This window comes from Rissa tridactyla, chromosome 8 (assembly GCF_028500815.1).
Source record: "Rissa tridactyla isolate bRisTri1 chromosome 8, bRisTri1.patW.cur.20221130, whole genome shotgun sequence".
Taxonomy (NCBI): domain Eukaryota; kingdom Metazoa; phylum Chordata; class Aves; order Charadriiformes; family Laridae; genus Rissa; species Rissa tridactyla.
The window spans coordinates 20,448,325-20,456,958 of record NC_071473.1 but is presented as its reverse complement, the minus strand read 5'-3'; positions in this window follow the sequence as shown (position 1 = coordinate 20,456,958).

Below are 8,634 nucleotides of genomic sequence, written 5' to 3'. Positions count from 1 at the left end.
AGATATGTCAAGATGTGTGTTGGTTTTGAGGACGGCTCTCTGGAGAGTCTTAGCAAAGAGGTCACACGGATAATCAGAGCAATTCTCAGAGACACTGAGAACAGCTATACAATTCACTTTTGGCCCTTTGGTTGTTTTACGTATAACAAGACCTTTATGGATTTTGAGGAGAACTCCTCGAGGGTGTAGAAGAAAAAGTTGGTGGCACACTGAATGCCGTTATTGGAGACACTGAGAAACAAGCCCTACAATTCCCTCCAGGCTCTTTCCCTGTTGTTATTTGTTGGTTTTCCGCCTAGCTCTATGGCGAGAGTAGGCAGAGACATAATTAGGTGACTTGAAGCAGTTCCTATCGAGTCCAAGAACAGTCCCCACCTTTCCCTGCTGGCAGTTTCGATGTGGAGATATGTCTTGATAGGTGCTTTGCTTTTGAGCTCAACTCTCTTGAGAGAATGTTAGCAAAGACGTAACCGGGACAGTGAAAACAGTACTCAAAGACAGGGAAAGCTAGCTCTCTCTTGGAACTCTGGATGTGGGACATAGAGCAAGATGTTTGCTGCTATTACATTTGGCTGTTGGGAGATTTAGAGCACAAAGATATCTAGTTGCGTAGCCAAACAGACCTGTGGGCTGCAGGCTTTCCTGCTGCCTTCAGCCTCAAAACCACCCTTTCCCACTTGGCGCCGCTCTAGGCCCAAAAATGGCCATATGTCTGGAGACTGGTCCCACGCCCAAAGAGACAGCGGGGAAAACTATGCCTTGTTCTCAAGCTCTTTGGGAACCGCTTGCATAGCCCCACAGACCTGGGGGCTGCAGGCTTTCCTGCTGCCTTCAGCCTCAAAACCACCCTTTCCCACTTGGTGCTGTGCCAGGCAGAAAAATGGCCACATCCCTGGGGAATGGTCCCACGCCCAAAGAGCCAGCAGGGAAAACTATGCCTTGTTCGAAAGCTCTTTGGGAACCGCTTGCTTAGCCCCACAGACCTGGGGGCTGCAGGCTTTCCTGCTGCCTTCAGCCTCAAAATCACCCTTTCCCACTTGGCGCCGCGCCAGGCCCAAAAATGGCCATCTGTCTGGAGATTGGTCCCACGCCCAAAGAGCCAGCAGGGAAAACTATGCCTTGTTCTAAAGCTCTTTGGGAACCGCTTGCGTAGCCCCACACACCTGGGGGCTGCAGGCTTTCCTGCTGCCTTCAGCCTCAAAACCACCCTTTCCCACTTGGCGCCGCGCTAGGCACAAAAATGGCCATCTGTCTGGAGATTGGTCCCACGCCCAAAGAGCCAGCAGGGAAAACTATGCCTTGTTCTAAAGCTCTTTGGGAACCGCTTGCGTAGCCCCACACACCTGGGGGCTGCAGGCTTTCCTGCTGCCTTCAGCCTCAAAACCACCCTTTCCCACTTGGCACCGCGCTAAGCCCAAAAATGGCCAACTCTCTGGAGATTGGTCCAACGCCCAAAGAGCCAGCAGGGAAAACTATGCCTTGTTCTCAAGCTCTTTGGGAACCGCTTGCGTAGCCCCACAGACCTGGGGGCTGCAGGCTTTCCTGCTGCCTTCAGCCTCAAAACCACCCTTTCCCACTTGGCGCCGCGCCAGGCCCAAAAATCGCCATCTGTCTGGAGATTGGTCCCACGCCCAAAGAGCCAGCAGGGAAAACTATGCCTTGTTCTCAAGCTCTTTGGGAACCGCTTGCGTAGCCCCACAGACCTGGGGGCTGCGGGCTTTCCTGCTGCCTTCAGCCTCAAAACCATCCTTTCCCACTTGGCGCCGCGCTAAGCCAAAAATGGCCATCTGTCTGGAGATTGGTCCCACGCCCAAAGAGCCAGCAGGGAAAACTATGCCTTGTTCTAAAGCTCTTTGGGAACCGCTTGCGTAGCCCCACAGACCTGGGGGCTGCAGGCTTTCCTGCTGCCTTCAGCCTCAAAACAACCCTTTCCCACTTGGCGCCGCGCCAGGCACAAAAATGGCCATCTGTCTGGAGACTGGTCCCACGCCCAAAGAGCCAGCAGGGAAAACTATGCCTTGTTCTAAAGCTCTTTGGGAACCGCTTGCGTAGCCCCACACACCTGGGGGCTGCAGGCTTTCCTGCTGCCTTCAGCCTGAAAACCACCCTTTCCCACTTGGCGCCGCGCCAGGCACAAAAATAGCCATCTGTCTGGAGACTGGTCCCACGCCCAAAGAGCCAGCAGGGAAAACTATGCCTTGTTCTAAAGCTCTTTCGGAACCGCTTGCGTAGCCCCACAGACCTGAGGGCTGCAGGCTTTCCTGCTGCCTTCAGCCTCAAAACCACCCTTTCCCACTTGGCGCCGCGCCAGGCCCAAAAATGGCCATCTGTCTGGAGACTGGTCCCACGCCCAAAGAGCCAGCAGGGAAAACTATGCCTTGTTCTATAGCTCTTTGGGAACCGCTTGCTTAGCCCCAAACACCTGGGGGCTGCAGGCTTTCCTGCTGCCTTCAGCCTCAAAACCACCCTTTCCCACTTGGCACCGCGCTAGGAACAAAAATGGCCATCTGTCTGGAGATTGGTCCCACGCCCAAAGAGCCAGCAGGGAAAACTATGCCTTGTTCTAAAGCTCTTTGGGAACCGCTTGCGTAGCCCCACAGACCTGGGGGCTGCAGGCTTTCCTGCTGCCTTCAGCCTCAAAACCACCCTTTCCCACTTGGCGCCGCACCAGGCACAAAAATAGCCATCTGTCTGGAGACTGGTCCCACGTCCAAAGAGCCAACAGGGAAAACTATGCCTTGTTCTAAAGCTCTTTGGGAACCGCTTGAGTAGCCCCACAGACCTGGGGGCTGCAGGCTTTCCTGCTGCCTTCAGCCTCAAAACCACCCTTTCCCACATGGCGCCGCGCCAGGCCCAAAAATGGCCATCTGTCTGGAGATTGGTCCCACGCCCAAAGAGCCAGCAGGGAAAACTATGCCTTGTTCTCAAGCTCTTTGGGAACCGCTTGCGTAGCCCCACAGACCTGGGGGCTGCGGGCTTTCCTGCTGCCTTCAGCCTCAAAACCATCCTTTCCCACTTGGCGCCGCGCTAAGCCAAAAATGGCCATCGGTCTGGAGATTGGTCCCACGCCCAAAGAGCCAGCAGGGAAAACTATGCCTTGTTCTAAAGCTCTTTGGGAACCGCTTGCTTAGCCCCACAGACCTGGGGGCTGCAGGCTTTCCTGCTGCCTTCAGCCTCAAAACCACCCTTTCCCACTTGGCGCCGCGCCAGGCCCAAAAATGGCCATCTGTCTGGAGATTGGTCCCACGCCCAAAGAGCCAGCAGGGAAAACTATGCCTTGTTCTAAAGCTCTTTGGGAACCGCTTGCGTAGCCCCACACACCTGGGGGCTGCAGGCTTTCCTGCTGCCTTCAGCCTGAAAACCACCCTTTCCCACTTGGCGCCGCGCCAGGCACAAAAATGGCCATATGTCTGGAGATGGGTGCCACGCCCAAAGAGCCAGCAGGGAAAACTATGCCTTGTTCTAAAGCTCTTTGGGAACCGCTTGCGTAGCCCCACACACCTGGGGGCTGCAGGCTTTCCTGCTGCCTTCAGCCTCAAAACCACCCTTTCCCACTTGGCGCCGCGCCAGGCACAGAAATGGCCATCGGTCTGGAGATTGGTCCCAAGCCCAAAGAGACAGCAGGGAAAACTATGCCTTGTTCTATAGCTCTTTTGGAACCGCTTGCATAGCCCCACACACCTGGGGGCTGCAGGCTTTCCTGCTGCCTTCAGCCTCAAAACCACCCTTTCCCACTTGGCGCCGCGCCAGGCCCAAAAATGGCCATCTGTCTGGAGATTGGTCCCACGCCCAAAGAGCCAGCAGGGAAAACTATGCCTTGTTCTAAAGCTCTTTGGGAACCGCTTGCGTAGCCCCACACACCTGGCGGCTGCAGGCTTTCCTGCTGCCTTCAGCCTCAAAACCACCCTTTCCCACTTGGCGCCGCTCTAGGCCCAAAAATGGCCATGTGTCTTGAGTCTGGTCCCATGCACAAAGAGCCAGCAGGGAAAACTATGCCTTGTTCTCAAGCTCTTTTGGAACCGCTTGCATAGCCCCACAGACCTGGGGGCTGCAGGCTTTCCTGCTGCCTTCAGCCTCAAAAACCACCCTTTCCCACTTGGCACCGTGCCAGGCCCAAAAATGGCCATCTGTCTGGAGATTGGTCTCACGCCCAAAGAGCCAGCAGGGAAAACTATGCCTTGTTCTAAAGCTCTTTGGGAACCGCTTGCGTAGCCCCACACACCTGGGGGCTGCAGGCTTTCCTGCTGCCTTCAGTCTCAAAACCACCCTTTCCCACTTGGCGCCGCGCCAGGCACAAAAATGGCCATATCTCTCGAGATTAGTCCCACGCCCAAAGATCCAACAGGGAAAAATATGCGTTGTTCTAAAGCTCTTTGGGAACCGCTTGCATAGCCCCACACACCTGGGGGCTACAGGCTTTCCTGCTGCCTTCAGCATCAAAACCACCCTTTCCCACTTGGCGCCGCGCCAGGCACAGAAATGGCCATCTGTCTGGAGACTGGTCCCATGCCCAAAGAGACAGCAGGGAAAACTATGCCTTGTTCTAAAGCTCTTTGGGAACCGCTTGCGTAGCCCCAAACACCTGGGGGCTGCAGGCTTTCCTGCTGCCTTCAGCCTCAAAACCACCCTTTCCCACTTGGCGCCGCGCCAGGCCCAAAAATGGCCATCTGTCTGGAGATTGGTCCCACGCCCAAAGAGCCAGCAGGGAAAACTATGCCTTGTTCTAAAGCTCTTTGGGAACCGCTTGCTTAGCCCCAAACACCTGGGGGCTGCAGGCTTTCCTGCTGCCTTCAGCCTCAAAACCACCCTTTCCCACTTGGCACCGCGCTAGGAACAAAAATGGCCATCTGTCTGGAGATTGGTCCCACGCCCAAAGAGCCAGCAGGGAAAACTATGCCTTGTTCTAAAGCTCTTTGGGAACCGCTTGCGTAGCCCCACACACCTGGGGGCTGCAGGCTTTCCTGCTGCCTTCAGCCTCAAAACCACCCTTTCCCACTTGGCACCGCGCCAGGCCCAAAAATGGCCATCTGTCTAGAGACTGGTCCCACGCCCAAAGAGCCAGCAGGGAAAACTATGCCTTGTTCTAAAGCTCTTTCGGAACCGCTTGCGTAGCCCCACACACCTGGGGGCTGCAGGCTTTCCTGCTGCCTTCAGCCTCAAAACCACCCTTTCCCACTTGGCGCCGCGCTAGGAACAAAAATGGCCATATGGCTGGAGATTGGTCCCACGCCCAAAGAGCCAGCAGGGAAAACTATGCCTTGTTCTAAAGCTCTTTGGGAACCGCTTGCGTAGCCCCACACACCTGGGGGCTGCAGGCTTTCCTGCTGCCTTCAGCCTCAGAACCACCCTTTCCCACTTGGCGCCTCGCCAAGCCCAAAAATGGCCATCTGTCTGGAGATTGGTCCCACGCCCAAAGAGCCAGCAGGGAAAACTATGCCTTGTTCTAAAGCTCTTTTGGAACCGCTTGCGTAGCCCCACACACCTGGGGGCTGCAGGCTTTCCTGCTGCCTTCAGCCTCAAAACCACCCTTTCCCACTTGGCACCGCGCTAGGCACAAAAATGGCCATCTGTCTGGAGATTGGTCCCACGCCCAAAGAGCCAGCAGGGAAAACTATGCCTTGTTCTAAAGCTCTTTGGGAACCGCTTGCGTAGCCCCACACACCTGGGGGCTGCAGGCTTTCCTGCTGCCTTCAGTCTCAAAACCACCCTTTCCCACTTGGCGCCGCGCCAGGCCCAAAAATGGCCAACTGTCTGGAGATTGGTCCAATGCCCAAAGAGCCAGTAGGGAAAATTATGCCTTGTTCTAAAGCTCTTTGGGAACCGCTTGCGTAGCCCCACACACGTGGGGGCTGCAGGCTTTCCTGCTGCCTTCAGCCTCAAAACCACCCTTTCCCACTTGGCGCCGCGCCAGGCCCAAAAATGGCCAACTCTCTGGAGATTGGTCCAACGCCCAAAGAGCCAGCAGGGAAAACTATGCCTTGTTCTAAAGCTCTTTGGGAACCGCTTGCGTAGCCCCACACACCTGGGGGCTGCAGGCTTTCCTGCTGCCTTCAGCCTCAAAACCACCCTTTCCCACTTGGCGCCGCGCTAGGAACAAAAATGGCCATACCTCTGGAGATTGGTCCCACGCCCAAAGAGCCAGCAGGGAAAACTATGCCTTGTTCTCAAGCTCTTTGGGAACCGCTTGCGTAGCCCCACACACCTGGGGGCTGCAGGCTTTCCTGCTGCCTTCAGCCTCAAAACCACCCTTTCCCACTTGGCGCCGCGCTAGGCACAAAAATGGCCATATCTCTCGAGATTGGTCCCACGCCCAAAGATCCAACAGGGAAAAATATGCGTTGTTCTGAAGCTCTTTGGGAACCGCTTGCGTAGCCCCACACACCTGGGGGCTACAGGCTTTCCTGCTGCCTTCAGCATCAAAACCACCCTTTCCCACTTGGCGCCGCGCCAGGCACAGAAATGGCCATCTGTCTGGAGACTGGTCCCATGCCCAAAGAGACAGCAGGGAAAACTATGCCTTGTTCTAAAGCTCTTTGGGAACCGCTTGCGTAGCCCCACACACCTGGGGGCTGCAGGCTTTCCTGCTGCCTTCAGCCTCAAAACCACCCTTTCCCACTTGGCGCCGCGCCAGGCCCAAAAATGGCCATCTGTCTGGAGATTGGTCCCACGCCCAAAGAGCCAGCAGGGAAAACTATGCCTTGTTCTAAAGCTCTTTGGGAACCGCTTGCGTAGCCCCACACACCTGGGGGCTGCAGGCTTTCCTGCTGCCTTCAGCCTCAAAACCACCCTTTCCCACTTGGCGCCGCGCTAGGAACAAAAATGGCCATACCTCTGGAGATTGGTCCCACGCCCAAAGAGCCAGCAGGGAAAACTATGCCTTGTTCTAAAGCTCTTTGGGAACCGCTTGCGTAGCCCCACAGACCTGGGGGCTGCAGGCTTTCCTGCTGCCTTCAGCCTCAAAACCACCCTTTCCCACTTGGCGCCGCACCAGGCACAAAAATAGCCATCTGTCTGGAGACTGGTCCCACGCCCAAAGAGCCAGCAGGGAAAACTATGCCTTGTTCTAAAGCTCTTTGGGAACCGCTTGAGTAGCCCCACAGACCTGGGGGCTGCAGGCTTTCCTGCTGCCTTCAGCCTCAAAACCACCCTTTCCCACTTGGCGCCGCGCCAGGCCCAAAAATGGCCATCTGTCTGGAGATTGGTCCCACGCCCAAAGAGCCAGCAGGGAAAACTATGCCTTGTTCTCAAGCTCTTTGGGAACCGCTTGCGTAGCCCCACAGACCTGGGGGCTGCGGGCTTTCCTGCTGCCTTCAGCCTCAAAACCATCCTTTCCCACTTGGCGCCGCGCTAAGCCAAAAATGGCCATCGGTCTGGAGACTGGTCCCACGCCCAAAGAGCCAGCAGGGAAAACTATGCCTTGTTCGAAAGCTCTTTGGGAACCGCTTGCTTAGCCCCACACACCTGGGGGCTGCAGGCTTTCCTGCTGCCTTCAGCCTCAAAACCACCCTTTCCCACTTGGCGCCGGGCCAGGCCCAAAAATGGCCATCTGTCTGGAGATTGGTCCCACGCCCAAAGAGCCAGCAGGGAAAACTATGCCTTGTTCTAAAGCTCTTTGGGAACCGCTTGCGTAGCCCCACACACCTGGGGGCTGCAGGCTTTCCTGCTGCCTTCAGCCTGAAAACCACCCTTTCCCACTTGGCGCCGCGCCAGGCACAAAAATGGCCATCTGTCTGGAGATTGGTCCCACGCCCAAAGAGCCAGGAGGGAAAACTATGCCTTGTTCTAAAGCTCTTTGGGAACCGCTTGCGTAGCCCCACAGACCTGGGGGCTGCAGGCTTTCCTGCTGCCTTCAGCCTCAAAACCACCCTTTCCCACTTGGCGCCGCGCCAGGCACAGAAATGGCCATCGGTCTGGAGATTGGTCCCAAGCCCAAAGAGCCAGCAGGGAAAACTGTGCCTTGTTCTAAAGCTCTTTGGGAACCGCTTGCGTAGCCCCACACACCTGGGGGCTGCAGGCTTTCCTGCTGCCTTCAGCCTCAAAACCACCCTTTCCCACTTGGCACCGCGCTAGGAACAAAAATGGCCATCGGTCTGGAGATTGGTCCCACGCCCAAAGAGCCAGCAGGGAAAACTATGCCTTGTTCGAAAGCTCTTTGGGAACCGCTTGCTTAGCCCCACAGACCTGGGGGCTGCAGGCTTTCCTGCTGCCTTCAGCCTCAAAACCACCCTTTCCCACTTGGCGCTGCGCCAGGCCCAAAAATGGCCATCTGTCTGGAGATTGGTCCCACACCCAAAGAGCCAGCAGGGAAAACTATGCCTTGTTCTAAAGCTCTTTGGGAACCGCTTGCTTAGCCCCAAACACCAGGGGGCTGCAGGCTTTCCTGCTGCCTTCAGCCTCAAAACCACCCTTTCCCACTTGGCACCGCGCTAGGAACAAAAATGGCCATACCTCTGGAGATTGGTCCAACGCCCAAAGAGCCAGCAGGGAAAACTATGCCTTGTTCTAAAGCTCTTTGGGAACCGCTTGCGTAGGCCCACACACCTGGGGGCTGCAGGCTTTCCTGCTGCCTTCAGCCTCAAAACCACCCTTTCCCACTTGGCGCCGCACCAGGCACAAAAATAGCCATCTGTCTGG